Source organism: Pan paniscus, chromosome 13 (genome assembly GCF_029289425.2).
Source record: "Pan paniscus chromosome 13, NHGRI_mPanPan1-v2.0_pri, whole genome shotgun sequence".
In the NCBI taxonomy this organism is placed as follows: domain Eukaryota; kingdom Metazoa; phylum Chordata; class Mammalia; order Primates; family Hominidae; genus Pan; species Pan paniscus.
This window is the reverse complement of record NC_073262.2, coordinates 125,642,879-125,661,410: the sequence shown is the minus strand read 5'-3', so window position 1 is coordinate 125,661,410 and position 18,532 is coordinate 125,642,879.

The following is an 18,532-nucleotide window of genomic DNA, read 5'->3' as shown; positions in this document are numbered from 1 at the left end:
GAGGTCAGGTAGTATTACAACCATTTCATAGATAAGGAAACTGAAAGTCAAAGAGTCAAAGAGGCAAAGTTGCTCCAGGTCAAATCACTAGCAGTACAGTCAGTACTTGACCCCAGATCTATGCAACTCCAAAACCCATTCTTTTTCCACTACCTTTTGTCTCACTGAATGGAAAACAAAAAGAAACTGAGAAAGAGTAGGAAGTGAAAGACGGACATTTTTCCAACTTCTTTTGAGTCTTCATAAAACTTTTTTTTAAAAAAAAATGTGAATTCTGACATAACTAGATACTCATACATAAATACACACGTGGAACTACAAGTTGTCTTTTTCTGAATTCATATTATTTTAAGTACTGGAGGCTGCACCAACCTCAGCATGTTCTAGAAGTTATCAGTGAAGCAGTAATACTCTTACCCTATACCTATGTTGTCCATAGTACAGTAGTTTCTCTGCCTACATATGCAGCCTGATATGGTTTGGCTCTGTGTCCCCACCCAAATCTCACCTCGAATTATAATCCCCATGTGTCAAGGGTGGGACCAGGTGGAGGTAATTGAATCATGGGGGCTGTTTCCCCCATGCTGCTCTCATGATAGTGACTGAGTCTCACGAGACCTGATGGTTTTATAAGCGTCTGGCATTTCCTTTGCTTGCACGCACTCCATCCTGCCACCCTGTAAAGAAGGTACCTGCTTCTCCTTTGCCTTCCGCCATGACTGTAAGTTTCCTGAGGCCTTCCCAGCAATACAGAACTGTGAGTCAGTGAAACCTCTTTCCTTTATGAATTACCCAATCTCAGGTGTGTCTTTATTAGCAATGTGAGAACAGACTAACATAAGCCTGTTCTGGTCTTCTTGTTTTAATGTGGGTTTTTTTGTTTGTTTGTTTGTTTTTTCCTATTTGATCCTGACACACACTTTCTCTAGAGCTTTGAGTACTTTCATTTCCTGGTAACGTCATTTTTACCAGATGACCCAGGAGTCCCTGGCCACACATCTCTGAAATTATGTTAACAGCTTCTGTGACTAAACAAAGTCTATGCTGGGATAACAGCATGGCTGTGAATCTCATCGGATTAAACGTAAGTCTGGAGTCCAGAAATCTGACCCCGCTCAGCCTTGCTGATGCTACGTGACTGGCTGGGTTGCATAATTGCTCTGTGTTTCAGTTTTAGCCACCCTCAGGCATGTCAAAAGTAGCATCATTAATTGTCTCAGGATCCTGAGAAATCTCCCATAATCCACTGGGCTGTCCCCCTCCTGAGCAGACCAGGCTTTGGGTCTGGCAGAATATTGCAAAATGAAATCCTCAGTGCCCACCACTGGTTTTGCTTTTCCCAGAAATTCTGTCTGAAAAGTTCTGTCTGGGAACTCGAGCAGTGGATCATCCCTTCTAATGCCCTGAGTCACCCTCCCTGGACACATACTTTTTAGCATTCCTAGCACTAGAAATAAAACAGGGCTGGATATCTGACAGGTCCTTAGTAAGGTCCCCAGGCCCTCCCTGTAACACCAGCTATGCTGTGGAGGATGTGGCTATCAGCAGGTCCTGCTTAGATATCACCCAAAGGGGGTTAAGAGGGAAGAACCAGAACTCCTAAAATTAACAGTGAAGTTGGTATTAATTCACCTTTGTTATGTATTATTCAAGCATTTTTAACCTGATATTTATTTAACAAATACTTGCATAGTACCTAAAAGTGCCTCAGGAATTGCTGTAAGTACTTTGCAAAGTTTATCTTATTTAATTCTCATAAAAAGCCCTTGAGATAGGCGCTGTTATTATCCCCATTATACAATAAGGAAACTGAAGCAGAGAATGCTGGAGCAGCCTGCCCCAGATCACACAGCTAGTACATGGCAGAGCTGGCATTGGAACCCAGAGCTGAAAAAAGAGAAGGGAAAGAAAAAAAAGAGAGAAGAAAAACATTGCCTCTGCCTCTATAGACCTTACCATTGGTGAGGGAGGCAGACAAGAATCCCAAAATTGTATGTGTAAAGTTGCAAGAATGACAAATATTGCAAAAGAGAGAGGATGCTAGGAAAGTTAATATTAAGGGGATTGAATTCCTTAGAGAAATCAGGGAGGACCCCCTAGAGGAAGTGATCCTTGAGTTGGGATCTGAAGATTGAGCAGGAATTAGCCCAGATGAAGTGAGAAGGTAAGAGAATTCTGGCCAACGGTAATCTGTGGAAAGATCCTTCGGAGGAAAGTGGGGAGGGAAGAGAGACGGCAAGAATGAGGAACTAAAAAGTCTATGGGGACTCTGTCAAGGAACAAAAAGGAACCTGGTAGAAGATGCAGCAGGAGAGGCCAGCATGGGCCAGAAATGTGCCACCTGGGAGCATGAGGACAGGAGACCAAGGAAGTAAAAGATAGATTCCTGCTTTGAAGAGCTCAAGTACCAACTGGGGAGACAACCCCAAGGTCTGGGGCGAGTGTGTGATCATTCAGGACTGACTGAATGCATGATCGCTGAGCACATGCAAAGAACAAACTAAGAGCATACATGCCTGTGCACAGTTAGCACCAAGGAAACCAGAGTGAGGAGTTGACTGACTTAATGAGTGTGTTTGTGAATAACCGTGGGAACACAGACTTTGCTTCCAAGATTCTTATCAAGAGTTCCAGACAGGCCGGGCGCGGTGGCCCACGCCTATAATCCCAGCACTTTGGGAGTCCGAGGTGGGCGGATCACGAGGTCAGGAGATCGAGACCATCCTGACTAATACGGTGAAACCCCATCTCTACTTAAAAAATGCAAAAAAATTAGCCGGGTGTAGTGGCAGGTGCCTGTAGTCCCAGCTACTCGGGAGGCTGAGGCAGGAGAATGGCGTGAACCTGGGAGGCGGAGCTTGCAGTGAGCGGAGATCGCACCACTGCACTCCAGCCTGGGCCACAGAGTGAGATTCGGTCTCAAAAAAAAAAAAAAAAAAAAAAAAAAAAGAGTTCCAGACAATTAAACTAAAGCTCTTGAATGTATCTCAACCACATTTCTCAAGAGCTATCAGTGGTGTGCTTAGAGTAATTCCTGAAACTTTGACAAGGTGACACAGAACTCCCAGAAGCAATAAGACAAATCAACATGTCAGTGAGTGTAGTTTTAAAAGATGGGCTTAAAAGTACGCAGATGGCAAATCCAAGTGTCAGGAACTCAGATCAGATGATGGTACAGCATATAGTTTAAGGGCACAGGCTCTGTGGTCAGGCTGCCTAGGCCTGTCTTGGTTCTTCCTACTAGCTGTGTGACCATGGGCACATTTCTTAACCTCTCTGTGCCTCTCTTAAAGAGGCATAAGAGTATCTATCTCATAAGGTTGTTGTGAGGAAGAAATAGAATTATCCACTATTGCACCTTCTGTTTAGACTGAGCGCCAAGACAAAAATACAAAAGGTTTGAGCCCCTTTCCCACATCAAGAGTGTTTTTTAAAAACTAAAAGTAGAGGATTTTTAAGAAAGAGTCATGATGTTTTCTCTTCCCCTTCCTGGGGAAGATGTGGGGAATGGGCTGCTTTCTTCTCAAGTTAAGGGAAGTGAGGGGGCACTTCACAGAGATCACTTGAGAGTCTCAGTGGTCTCTGTGGCCTGTAACCTGCTGGACACAGAGGACTGGGATCAGAACCACACCTAGAAAAATTTGAAGGGCAAGAAACCATGTCTGGCCAGAACTCTGGGGAGAGCTTTCTGAGTTAGGAATGCCCATGCTCCCAGGATTTTTTTTTTCCTTTGGGGCGGGGTAGGGAGGGTGGGTGTTTTTTGTTTTTTGTTTTTTGTTTTTTTGAGATGGAGTTTTGCTCTCGTTGTCCAGGCTGGAGTGCAATGGCACAATCTCGGCTCACTGCAACCTCCACCTCCTGGGTTCAAGCGATTCTCCTGCCTCAGCCTCCAGAGTGACTGGGATTACAGGCACCTGCCACCACACCCGGCTAATTTTTGTATTTTTAGTAGAGACGGAGTTTCACCATGTTGGTCAGGCTGGTCTCGAACTCCCGCCTGCCTTGGCCTCCCAAAGTGCTGGGATTACACGCGTGAGCCACCGAGCCCAGCCGTTCCCAGGGCTTTTAAAGGAAAAGACAGGAGAGTATTTCCTATAGGCCAGTGGCAGGCTATGCAGGAATGCAGGAGGGAGACACAGACCTGGGCTACATGTTGGTTGGTTCCTGCCCAAGGCAGACAGGAGCGGGGTGGGAAGTCATGGCCCTGCCCACCAATGACTTCCAGCCTACCCAAGGCCCAAGCAGTGGGAGAAAGAAGAGAAGCAGGCTTCACTCTAAATAAACTTGAGAAGTTACGACCCTCCCATAGGCCTGGACATACAAATTACTGTACTGAGGCTATTCAGGGAGACTAGAGAAACCAGGGGGGTTTTCTTACTTAAGAGTAACTAGAAAAGTTGTGAGTCTGCCCCAGATTTTCATCACAGGGCAGGGGACTAGCTGGCCCTAGAGAATGAGTCTGAGGAAGTACTGGGACTCAGAGATAAGGTGGCTTTAGGATGACACCCTGTAAGCCCTGCTTGTTTATCGTAACAAATGCGTATGTAAAAGCTTGGAACTGTGCCAAGCACACAGCCAGTGTTCAGTTTTCACCAGTATTAAACAATGTTTAAAAAATGCAAAAACACAATATTCGGGAGGACAGGAGACCAAGGAGGCAGAAGATAAGTCCCCGCCTTAAAGAGGGATGATCTAGCTTAAATTTAGGTTTAGGACCAAAAGTGACTATTTGCTATTTTATTCCCAGCAACTGGAATGGTACTTGGCCTATAGCAGACCTTCCAAAAAAGATCCGTTGACTGAATAACAGAGAGAATGTGCTAAACACTCATTATAGACTTTTTAATTTAACTTTTAATTTCACAAAAGCCCAATGTGGGTGATTATGAACAGAATTTTGTGAGTGTGGAGAATGAGGCCAGAAAAGTAACTTGTCCAACTTGTCCTGGTCACACAGCAGGACGAAGCAAAACTGGAATAGACCGTCCCACCTCCTGTTGAAATCATGCCAGACACATACTCCATTTCTAGATGCATGATGCTCAGCTGCTAGCCACTTCCTCTGGCCCCAACTAATCAAGAGGTCAGGACAGAAAGAAGATGTTGAGGAAGTGCTTCAGGGGTTCCAGCTCAGGAGGGCAGAACCGACACTCTTATTTAAAAACAGTGTTTCGAAGCCTTGAAAAGGTCTTCCAAAACCTTTTAAGTACCAGATGATAAGGCAGGACCCAATCAAAAGGAATGTCCACTTAGCTCTGACTTCTGCACTTTCCAAAGGCAGTTGGTTCTAAAGAAGAACTTAGGGATTTCAAGAGCATTTCATAGCTTGAGTTGCCCTTGCACAAATACAGACTAAATTATGGATGGCAGGAAGTGGGGCAGGAAGTGGGGGTCTCCTTTTCTCTAGTGACTGGCTTCCTGTTGCAGCAATTTCCCATCGTGTTTCTCCTTTCGTCTCCCTCTAGAGACAGAGCTGAGGTCTATAGCACAGTGTAGCCCAAGACTATGAGGAATCTCTATTTTGCCACAACTAGAGTTCTCAGGATCATCCTAGCTAGGCAAAAAGAATGGGCAACTCATCAAGAAAGCTCACTCTATCAACATCATGCAGGCAAAATTTGCCTGACAGGTACTGAATGAATAAATCAAAGCTGGTTCTTCACATACCAGGGAGGCAATTGTGAAAAGTGGCACACAGCTGCCCACAGTGAACGAGAAACAAAGGAGGCCTGGACACAGGGAGGCTGAGGCTGATACCCAAGGCTATGCTGAGAAAGCAAGTATTCCTTCTGTGCTCAATAAATAATTGAGACTTGCACAGAAATACTAATGTCATGCTGATTCATGCTGAGTAGTGAGCATAAGGAGAAGTGAATGGTCCCTGCTTCTGCCTAGGGGGTTCCTGTGGAGTGAGGGAGCCACATGGTAAGTTGATCATTGGTCATTAGTCAGGTAGACTCATACCTATGTGTCTCAGATTAATATTTCAAAGAATTTCAGCCAAACCCATCAGGGTACTGACCTCATGCTCTGCCATGTTTAACCTAATTAATGACATATTCATTTGGCCTATACTGGTTTATTTATTCATTTGTTGATTCATTTATTCAAATAAACACACCTGTCCTGCAACCTAAACCAATAGATATTTTATAAAGCTAAAGGATCAAAACAACAAAAAGATGATTGCAAAGAAAGTACATCAAGCCAGGTGTGGTGGCTCCCACCTGTAATCCCAGCACTTTGGGAGGCTGAGGGGGGTGGATTACTTGAGGCCAGGCATTCGAGACCAGCTTGGCCAACATGGCAAAACCCTGTCTCTACTAAAAATACAAAACTTAGCTGGGTGCGGTGGTGTGTGCCTGTAATCCCAGCTACTAGGGTGGCTGAGGCAGGAGAATCACTTGGATCTGGGAGGCGGAAGTTGCAATTAGCAGAGATCACATCACTGCACTCCAGCCTGGGTGACAGAGAGACTCCATAAGGAAGAAAGGAAGACAGGAAGAGAGAAAGAGAGAGACAGAGAGAGAGAAAGAAAAAGAAGAAAGAAAGAAGAAAAGAAAGAAAGAGAGAGAGAGAGGAAGAAAGAAAGAAAGAAGGAAAGAAAGAAAAAGAAAGAAAGAAAGAAGAGAAAGAAAGAAGGAAGGAAGGAAAAGAAAGAAAGAAGAAGAAAGACGGGAGGGAGGGAGGAAGGAAGGAAGGAAGGAAGGAAGGAAGGAAGGAAGGAAGGGAGAAAGAAAGAAAATAAGTCAAATAAAATAAAAATTAGCATTGCACAGCAGAGGCTGATGTTGGGGCTTTGTCAGATCCTAGCTTCTTGGCTGAATGATACTGGGCTCCTCTTTGAAAAACCAAATATTTGTCTACAACAAATCACACACCAAGCCCCCGGCAGTGTAGACCCAGGACTGCCACCTCCTCCCAGCACTGGATCACCGTGGCGTGACAGCCATCATGTTCAGCCTGCTCTGACTGCATGACTCATAACACAGGCCCAACCCACAGAAATCCTGGCCCCTTCATGCAAGTCTCCTGGGAAAGGAACTTCTGAGGTTTTTTAAATAAGAAAAAAAAAAAAAAACTCTGGGGCTCATTTGAAACTGTGCATACTCTATACCTTTGCTCTTATCTCTGGCCATTTGTATTTCTTCTTTGAAGAAACATCTATTCAAGTCCTTTGCCTATTTTTCAGTTGGGTTGTTTGTCATTTTATTGTTGTGTTATAAGAATTCCCTATTTATTCTGGATACTAAATTCTCTATATATGCTGGATACTAAATCATTCTGGATGATTGGCAACATTTTTTCCCATTCTGACTTGTCTTTTCATGTTCTTGATAGTGTCCTTTGATGCATAAAAGTTTCTAATTTTGATGAAGGCCAGTTTATCTCTTTTTTCTTTTGTTGCTGTGCTTTTGGTGTCATAACTAAGAAATTGTTCCCCATAATTTATACCTATGTTTCCTTCTAAAGTTGTAGCTCTTCCATTTAGTTTCTTGATCCATTTTGAGCTAAAGTTTCATGTGTGATGTGAGGTAGAGGTCCAAATTTATTTTCTACATGTGGGTATCCAATTGTCCCCACACCATTTGTTGAAAAGATTATTCTTTCCCTATTGAATGGCCTTGGTATTCTTGTGGAAAATCAATTGACCATAGATATATGGGTTTATTTCTGGACTCTCAATTCTATTCCATTGATCTATATGTCTAGCCTTATTTCAGTACCACACTGTTTTGAATACTGCACCTTGCACTAAGCTTTGAAATCAGAAAGCATAAGTCATCCAACTTTATTTCTCTTTTTCAAGATTGTCTTGGCTATTTTTTTAAAAAGGGCAGCTGGAAGTTTGATACCAATTGCATTGAGTCTGTAGATCAAATCTAGGAGTGTTGCCATCTTAACAATTCGAGTCTCCCAATCCATGAACACAGAATGACTTTGCATTTGCCTTATCTTCCTTAGTTTCTTTCAGCAGCATTTTTGTAGTTTTTAGTGTACAAGCCTTGTACCTCATTTGGTAAATACATCCTGTAAACCAAAAAGTATCTGAGACAGATCTCAATCAATTTAGAGGTTTATTTTGCCAAGGTAACGTACACATGCCTGGGAGACAGGTCTGTGTCGTTCTTTAAAAATGATTTTTAGGGCTTCAATATTTAGAGGGGAAAAGCAGGCTAAAGATGAAAGAAGGAGAGTACGGTCATATTACTGAAACCACATGTTGCAAGAGACAAGGAGCAGGTAGGAGAATAGTCAATTATGTATTTGTCTTGCACTCATGATAAGGCGAACATAGCGTTGCTACCTGTGGAGATATTTAACTTTTATCTGCAGCTACCTGCTTAGGAACAAAAGGAAAGGCAGCTTCTTGCATGACTCGGATTTCAGCTTAATTTTTTTTCTTTTGGCATAGTGAATTGGGGTCCCAATTTTTTATTTTCCTTTCACAATCCCTAAGCATTTTAATTTTTTTGATGCTATGATAAATGCAATTGCTTTCTTAATTTTACTTCCAGATTGTTCATTGCTAGTATATGGAAATACAATTGATTTTGTACATTATTCTTATATCCTGCAACCATGTTGAACTTGTTTATTAGTGTTAATAAAATTTTAGTGGATTCTTTAAATTTTTCTCTATATAAGATCATGCCCTCTATATAAGATCATGTCATCTACATAAGATCTAGTAGAAACAGTTTTACTTTTACTTTTCAATCTAGATGATTTTCTTTCCTTTTCTTGCTAAATGTTGTTTATTTGTTTAGTTACTTTTCTGAACTAATTCTGTATTGTCTACATTCTTTCTCATGTGTGGCCACTGAAGTCTCTACTCAGTTTAATGACCAGATGATGACTAGACAGAAATTTATTTCTCTTAAACTTCTGGAACCAATAAATCTCCTAGTCTTTACCATGGAGCTCAATTTACATGTTCAGCCATACTTTCAACACTCCGATAGCTAGTTTACAACTCTATGTTAGCCTTCACTTCCCCCTTGCACAGAGCCTTAAGGTCAGCCAGGGGTGAGAGAATAGGTCCTATTGAGGTCTTTCCTGAGTATGCACACACCTTTCTAAATGTGTGTGCCTTTCTGGATTCCCTGGAATATGTCAAAGCTCTTCAAAGTCCCAGTGAACATCTCATTCCTCAGTTTTATTCTTTTTTAAGCTTTGGTTTTTGTTTTCCTTGTAAGTTTATTGTTTGTCCCAGCAGCTATCCATTGCCTCACAGAGTTTATCAATTACCCCTAATTGTTTTCAACAGGGGTCCCTGGGTAAAATGCTTTTCTCACTGGACAAGCTCAAGTCAAGCAAACAAAGACAGCCTTGTAAGCAGCATCCTCCAGGAAACTACCATAAAGGTAAAATAGTGACAATTCTGTGGGAATGAGGCTTTGAAGGAATTCCAGGCCCACTCTCCTCTCCCACGGGTGGCTGCCAGACTGCTAGATTTCAGTGTAATTTCATTTTCAGGCTGTGAATTTTCTTTTTTTTAATTGATGAAAAGATATTTATTGAGCATTTTCTAGATACAAAGCACTTTGGTATATACTATGAAGGAAGAATAAGAAATAGTCCCTAGCCTCAAAGTCCTTCAACTGAGATGAGGATATAGCTAAATAATTGGCTAGCTGTAATACAAAGGAAATTAAAATAAATGTTAAAGTCAGGTCATAAGCCACCCTCTAAAGAACTGCATGTCCAGGGGATGGATTAGCAAGGACTTCATGAGCAAGTTGCATTTAGGTTCAGGCTGTGAATTTTCAAAGCTACTGCAGAGCTGGAGGCAGAGATGGGAACAGAGCAGCGTAAAACACCATAAAGCTTATTGTTCTGAGATTTAGCCTTTTTTTTAAAATAAACACCCCCCAAGTTTCTACAAACCTTTAATTTAAAGTTCCAAAAATTGTTGGTTCTGATATTTTATGTCTGTTTTCTTATTGCTTTTATGAAGGAGATAATTTTCAGAAGTCCTTGCTCTGCCATGATCTTTGACATCATTTCCACCTGGCATTTGCTATAGACCATTGCATGGTGGTCAGAGCTTGAACTCTGGCAGCTAGACTGCCTGGGTTCAAATCCTAGTTCTACCGGTTACTGGCTGTGTCACCATAATCAAGTTTCTCACCATCTCTGTGCCCCAGTCTCCTTCTCTATGAAGTAGAGATGGTAATACTCCTATATATACTGCGTAAGATTGCCACGAGGATTAAAATACTTAATACATGTAAAACCATAGTACAAGGCCTGGCTTATGGTAACTACTCAATAAATTCTGATTACTGCTGCTATTATTGTTATCATTTCATTTCCGTAAACATGACTGGGGGAGGGGTTATTATCCTAGCCATTTGACAAAACAATAAAGGGGGGCAGAAAGAGGCTAAGAAACTTGCCAGGGATCACATAGCTGGAAGTCCTGACTGTGCTGCTATAAAGCAAGATGCAAGGTGACTCCAAGTTTATGCCCACATATGCCACTGGCCAGCCATAAAGGAAGTCAGGGCCTAAACGCAAAAATAACAAATTGTGATCCCAAGAGCCAGAGACTCCCATCACATCTCCCTTTTTTCTCTATACTCAGCAGAGAAGGAAGAGCAAAAGGCTGTGTTGAAACAACCTTTGCAAAATTATAATTGAGGAAATTATGACAGTGAAAGAAATCAGACCTAACTGACTCCATCTTGCTTCTAACCTTTAGGCTGTCCTGTTCATTCCTGGGCAGAGGCCAAACTAACTTTGGGAAGGAATTCAGTTCGTGATTTTGCTCTGAAACAAAACTGATAAGAGCCCTATTCTTAAAAGACCCCCTTCTTCCTGTGGACGAGTCTGCCTTTGCAGGACTAACAAATTAGCTACAAGATTAGAAATTACAGTTTAGGGGTTGGGCAGCCTCTGGTCTCAAGAGTCTGAACCTCCCCAGATTGCTCCTGGGGATTCTACATCACTATTGTAAAACCTAAGATCAGTGCTTGGGATATTGCGCAGACCCTGCCCTGGATGGATCAGCTGACACCACCCAGACCTGAAATCTGGCTCAACCAGTTCTGCCATCCCACCCAGGAACAGAAGGCAGCAAGAAAAACTCACTTCGACCCCTATGATTCCATCTCCAACCTGACCAATCAGCACTCCCCACTTCCCAAGCCCCTACCCTCCAAATTATCTTTAAAAACTCTAATCCCTGAATAATCAGGAAGACTGATTTGAGTAATAATAAAACTCTGGTCTCCTGCACAGCCAACTCTGCGTGAATTACTCTTTCTTCATTGCAATTCCCCTGTCTTGATAAATCGGCTCTGTTTAGGCAGCAGGCAAGGTGAACCCACTGGATGGCTACAATATGTGCATATGGTACAAAGGAAATCCTAGGGAGAGCCAATAAAGGGAAAAGTGGAAATGAAGAAAGGGCTCCAAAGAGTACCAATCAGTGAGGGGAAAATATGTTTTTCTCCGTATTGATTTTCACCTCACTTTCCCCTGGGAGGAAAAAGACTCCCTCATCAGTTCCAATTTATATTATACTTGTAATTCGTATTTATGTTGCCTGCTTTCTAGAGTCTGGGGCATCCAAGTGACATGGCCCACCACTCCAAATTTGCCTTGCGTCAATGAAGAGCCCCAGCAGGGAATGCAAAACACTTGCAGGCCAACTCCCAACCTCTGCCCCTCCCTCCATTTGCCCTACACAGTTCCATTTAACAAACAAATGTTGAACATTCTCTCTGGGCAAAGGACACTGCACCCCTAGAAGGGTTCTTTGTTGATAGAAGGGAGTCCAAAGATAAGAAGCAGTCTCCAGCCTCAAGAATGTAAAAACCAAGTATGGAAATGAGAAAAGGGCTCAAGCCAGTAGAGTGCCATTAACTCCAAGGACCATCAATGAGGTAGAAACCACAAGTCCAGGAGGTTCTGAAGGAAACAGTCCTTCAGCCTGGATGGATCAGACAGCACTGACTGATACTGTGCTAGGTATTGCTAGGAGTTGAAATGAGCATGTGGGGAGGTGATACATGTGCAATCCAGGAGGCTGGAACAGCCTCAGGGAAGAAGAGGATACAGAGTATGTTCAGAGATGAGCTAGGTACATGTCAGTGAGTACTAGGAGAGTGCGACCTACAGCATGTAAGGCCTTTATCCTGGACCAAATAATGTGGACACAATACAAATGTGGGTAAGGGAATACTCTGCAGAACTTGGAAACAGAGCACCCCATGTTCACATGTGAGACCTAGGTCAACTAACGGGTCAATATTTGGAGGAGGAGCTGGAGGGTGGTTTCTACCCCAGAGTCATGTTGGTGGTGGAGGCCAGACACCCTTCCCAACAGAGGCAAGATTGGTGGGGTCACCACACTCAAACATTCCGAGCTCCTCATTCATTTTGGTCAAAATGCCCTTGGGCCATGGACAGGTAGGAAAACTCTTGGGAATAGTCAGGGGTCATTCTGGAGCTGACAAAGCCAGGGATATTGCTGATATTCAGTCTTAGGGGAGTGTGGCCCAGATCAGCAAGGAATGGAAGAGAGAAAAGGCTAGAAGGCTAGTGCTCTGCTCCTGGGAAGAAAACTGGAGTGGAATCAGTGGGAACAGAGAGGAGGAAGTGGGGGCTAATAATGCTGTGGGAATCCACAGACAGATCAGACTGCTCTTTCTTTCTCTCTTTCTCTGAAATCATCTTTAGGGCACTAAGGGTCACTTCCTACCCGCCACCCACTCCACTCTGCCCCCTTAAGTGTCTGTGTGTGTAGTATGACAGCATCCTCTCTAGGGCATGGAAAGTAGCCATCTCCAAAGATGAGAGCACTAATGCATCCTGCAGTGTTAGGGCTTAGGGAGAAAAGGTAAACTCAGGAGGGTGCCCTAGGGAACTAGGGTCTGGATGCCTGGGTTCCAGGTCTCCTGTCCCACACTGGGGCCATTGCCAAAGTCTCAGAAAAGTTTCTGGGCAGAGAAAAAGCCCTCTGTGACAAGCAGGGAAGAGTGGCATGCAATGTGAGTGCCAACTCAAGTTGCTGGAGGGCACCACCATCATGGCTCAGGGGCAGGCTGCCCTTTGCTTGAGGTGGACCACGGCTCAGCCTATGCTTCCAGACTTGCTGGCACCTCACAGATCATCTAGTGGGAAGGGTAATTGCCACTTGCACCTCGAGAACTTGTTCACAGACACATAGACCAAAGGAACAGAATTGAGAACCCAGAAATAGGGCCACACACCTACAGCCATCTGATCTTTGATAAAGTCGACAAAAATGAGCAATACGGAAAGGACCTTCTATTCAACAAACTGTGCTAGAATAGCTGGCTAGCTATACGTAGAAGAATGAAACTGGACCCCTGCCTTTCACTCTATACAAAAATTAACTCAAATTAGATAAAAAACTTATATGTAAAACCACAAACTGTAAGAGTCCTAGAAGAAAATCTAGGAAACACCATTCTGGACATTAGCCTTGGGAAAGAATTTATGACTAAGTCCTCAAATGCAATTGCAACAAAAACAAAAATTGACAAGTGGGACCTAACTAAACTAAAGAGCTTCTGCATAGCAAAAGAAACTATCAACACAGTAAACAGACAACTACAGAATATGAGAAAATATTCACAAACTATGCCTCTGACAAAGGTCTAATATCCAGAATCTGTAAGGAACAAACAATTCAACAAGCAAAGAAAAAAGAAAAACATTAAAAAGTGGGCAAAAGATATAACAGGTACTTCTCAAAAGAATATATGCAGTCAACAAACATGAAAAACTGCTCAACGTCACTAATCATCAGAAAAATGCAAACCAAAACCATAATGAGACACCATCTCACACCAGTCAGAATGGCTAGCATTAAAAAGTCAAAAAACAACAGACGCAGACATGGCTATGGAGAAAAGGAAACACTTATGCACGGCTGGTAGGAATGTAAAATAGTTCAGCCACTGCAGAAAGCAGTTTGGTGATTTCTCAAAGAACTTAGAACTACCATTCAACCCAGCAATACCATTACTGGATATATATCCAAAGGAAAATAAATCATTCTACCAAGAACACACATGCACTCATATGTTCATCGCAGCACTGTTCACAATGGCAAAGACATGGAATCAACCCAGATGCCTATCGATGGTGGATTGGATAAAGAAAATGTGGCACATCTACACCATTAAATACTATGTAGACACAAAAAAGAATAAAATCATGTCCTTTGCAGCAACATGGTTACAACTGGAGGCCGTTTTCCTAAGTGAATTAATGCAGGAACAGAAAATCAAATGCCACATATTCTCACTTATAAGTGGGAGTTAAACACTGAGTCCTAGTGAACATAAAGATGGCAATGAAAGACACTGGGGACTACAAGAAGACAGAGGGAGGGAGGCAAGGGTTTAAAACAAACTATTGGGTACTACGCTCTCTACCTGGGTGACAGGATCATTTGTATTCCAAACCTCAGCATCATGCAATATACTCAGGTAACAAACCTACACATGTACCTTCTGAATCCAAAGTAAAAGTTGAAATTATATTTTTCAAAAAAGAATGTGTTCTCCAGATGACTCTACAAACTACCCCATTCCTCAGTGTATCCTGGAGCTGGGTGGTTTGGCTTAGGGTTCAAAGAAAATGTCCATGAACTCACCTTGAGGCCGCACTGGGGCACCCTGAAAGTAGTAGAAAGAAAGGAAGAATGTCAAAGGAAACACTGAGGTTCACAGCCTGATTGAACAGAGAAGCTGGAAGGATGCTGAGATATCCCAATGGTGTGTTCCCTTGGGCACAAGGGCCCAGCAGCATGCTGTGGTAACTCACCCCACATGGCCCAGAAAGCTCTTAAATGATGATGTTCCTCTGAGCTGCAATTTTCCTGGTCCCCAAACTGTTCACCCAGGAACACTGTCTCTGCCCCCAGCCCCTGCCACACCTCCACCTTTTTTCTACCTGCGAGACCTAATTCAAGGGCCAGGAGGACCTTGTGTCACCCCTCACAATCATGGCTCCTCTTTCCTTGGCCTGTCGTCCTCCTCTGCTCTTTGAAGTGCTTTGCCAGTGGTTGATTTTTGGCTCTGAAGATGAGCATATAATTCTTTTGCAAAGTAGAATATGGTATGTGTCTATCAGGTTATAAGCCCCTGTCTGTGGGGACAATGTCTTATTCATGTTTGCCTCCCTCATGGAACCTAGCCAAGGCCTGATTATATTTATACTACATATTTATTGATCTAATCAATTACTCAACATTCAAACGCCTTCTTGGACAAAGAGCTTCCTCACAAGATGGCTAGAATTGTCAGAAAGTTATTGTATCAGCCAAAGCTGCATCCCTGGAACCTCTTTTGATGAGTCATTGCTCTCCCGTATGTGGCTATCTTAGAATATTTTCCTTTGTCCTCAACCTGATCGGCCCACAAATAGTTGAAGTGAGGATCCATCCTCTGCTTCACCCACCTCCAAATCACTTTTTTCCTCTGCTTAAAAATATTCATACCCTAAAAGAGACCATGATCTTGACTCAGTAACTAGACACTAGGGAAAAGGAAATTTGAAAAAAAGGAAAAACTGAGTTCAAAGACAACAAATGACTAGGATTGGTTTGAGGTTTGGATAGGATTCAGCTCCCTGATCCCATGAGTCACTTTCAGGGAAGAAAGATACAAACCCCTGGAATACTCAGGGAAAGCAGTGGAATTCTTTCACCCCTGTGAATGGCACCTGTATTAGTCTGTTCTTATGCTGCCAATAAAGACATACCTGAGACTGGGTAATTCATAAAGGAAAGAGCTTTAATTGACTCACAGCTCCATATGACTGGGGAGGCCTCATAATCATGGTGGAAGGCAAAGGAGAAGCAAAGTCACATCCTACATGGCAGCAGGCAAGAGAGAGAGCATGTGCAGGGAAACTCCCCTTTATAAAACCATCAGATCTCATGAGATTTATTCACTATCACGAGAACAGCACGGGAAAGACCCACCCTCATGATGCAATTACTTCTCACAGGGTCCCTCCTACGACACGTGGAAATGATGGTAACTACAATTTGAGATTTGAGTGGCGACACAGAGCCAAACCGTATCAGCACCCAAGGAAGGACATTCTGTAACTGGACAGAGCAGTCAGATGATGCAGTTGAGTGTCATTTTCCACAGACTGGTGCTACCTTAGTGGTGCTTACAATGAAGATACAGAGATGCAACATAAAGAAGCATGTTTTACTCAACGGACAGAAGGGAACACAGAGATTATTTAATCTAGCCCTTTCCATGTACAGGCAAGAAAATGGAGGCCCAAAGAGAGGAAATGAATTAAGCAGTTACCTACAGGTATCTTCACAGATCTAAATTTCCAGTGCCACTAACCAGGCTCACACCTAGCCTCCTGCAGCTATATTTCAGGTGAAAACAGAATGGCTCATCCTTCACCTGCTCCCTGATACATCGCACCTTCCACCACAGAACAGATGCACAAAACTAGAGCCAAGAAATGCCTTAAATGATGTCTTCACCTCCAGGAGGTCAAACAGTGAAGCCCTGGGGTTGGGATGTTCTAGTTCTCAGGTGAACAGATGGCTTCATGAATGTCAATTATGCTATTTTGATTTGTAACACACATATACATACATTATATATTTTAATATGTATCAAATGTAATATTTTTCAAAGAGGGTAAAGGACAGGACAGGTGAGGGACTTTTATCTACATCATTTCCTTAAAGAGGAGAGAGGCAGACAGGAGAACAAAAGTACCCTGATAATGTTGATAATGGTTTGTTCTAGCATAGAGGGGAATTCTGGAAAGGCGCCTTAAACAGGGCCTTTTCCTGCCATAAAATATGCAGAACACACATTCCAGACCCCTACTCCAGGAGCAGGGACATCTGTTATTTAGTAAAATGTTTTTATGCCTGACAGGTGGGTGATGTGCTTTTTAAGTCACACCAAAAATGCTGTGTCTCCATCATGGTAAGCAGAACACAGCTCACTCTCATGGGTCAACCATAAACCAAGGGGTGGCTTTTCTCGTCCTCTTTCACTGATGCACCATCTTATTGGGAGGGATGTAGGGAGGGAAATCTGACAGGAGAACAAGTAAAGCAGGGCACGAGGCAGGAAGGTTGAAGAAAGAAACGCCCCAAGGAAAAAGAAAAAAGAAAGAAAACACATGGAATATTACTCAGAAGTTAAGGTGGTTACACTAGACATACTATGTCAACACAGACATCTCAAAATATAATATTAGACACTGAAAGTAAATAGCAGAAAAAGGTATACGGTATTTTATCATTTACCTAAAGTTTATATTGTCAGGCCAGGCATGGTGGCTCACACCTGCAATCCCAACACTTTGGGAGGCCTAGGTGGGTCGATTGCCTGAGCTCAGGAGTTCAAGGCCAGGCTGGGCAACATGGTGAGATCCCATCTCTACTAAGAATACCAAAAATTAGCCAGGCATGGTAGCATGCACCTGTAATCCCAGCTACTCGGGAGGCTGAGGCAGGAGAATCACTTGAACCTAGGAGGCGGAGGTTGCAGTGAGCTGGGATGGAGCCACTGAACTCCAGCCTGGGTGAGAGTGAGACTCTGCCTCCAAAAAGGTAATGATAAAATAAAGTTTATATTGCCAGTTGTTGGTGGATACAGACATAAAAGTATATAATCTTGCACAGGAGAAGCAATCATCTAATCAAGCTAGTGGTTACTTCACAGATTCATTTAAATATGTATGAAGATTCACTTTTTTGTATGTCTGAAATATTTCATCACCAAATGTCTAAGTGGAAGTTACCCCAAAAGAATTGAAGCACCTCTCCCACTACCATTTTCAGCCCTCTCCATCTCTCCTCTCTCTTTCTACCTATTAACCTATACACATTTTAACCCATACACGTTTTATAAATATATATAGAGAGAAGACAGGATAAATAGGTAGATAAGTTGTATGGATGGGTGGATGGGTGAATGGGTGGATGGATGGATGAATGGATGGATGGATGGATAGTGATATAGTTTAGATATATGTCGCCTCCAAATCCCATGTTGAAATGTAATTCCCAATGTTGGAGGTAGGCCTAATGGGAGGCGATTGGATCGTGGGGGTAGATTCCTCATGTCTTGGCGCAATCCTCTTGATAGGGAGTGAATTCTCCTGAGTATTGATTGTGTAAATGTGTGGCACCTCCCCCTACCTCCTGCTTTCTCTGTATGACGTGCCTGCTCCTGCTTCATTTTCTGCCATGAATAAAAGCTCCCTGAAGCCTCCCCAGAAACCAAACAGATGCTGGCACCATGCTTGTACAGCTTGCAGAACCATGAGCCAATTAAACCTCTTTTCTTTATAAATTACCCAGTCCCAGGTATTTCTTTATAGCAATGCAAGAATGACCTATTACAGATGGGTGAAGTCATTATTATGTGCCAAGTGCTTTGCATGAACTATCTTATTCAAACTTTACAATGACCCACCTTAGAAATGGGATAACTGAGACACAGCCTAAGATCACAAAGCTATCAGGTGGCGACCCCAAAATGAAGCCCAG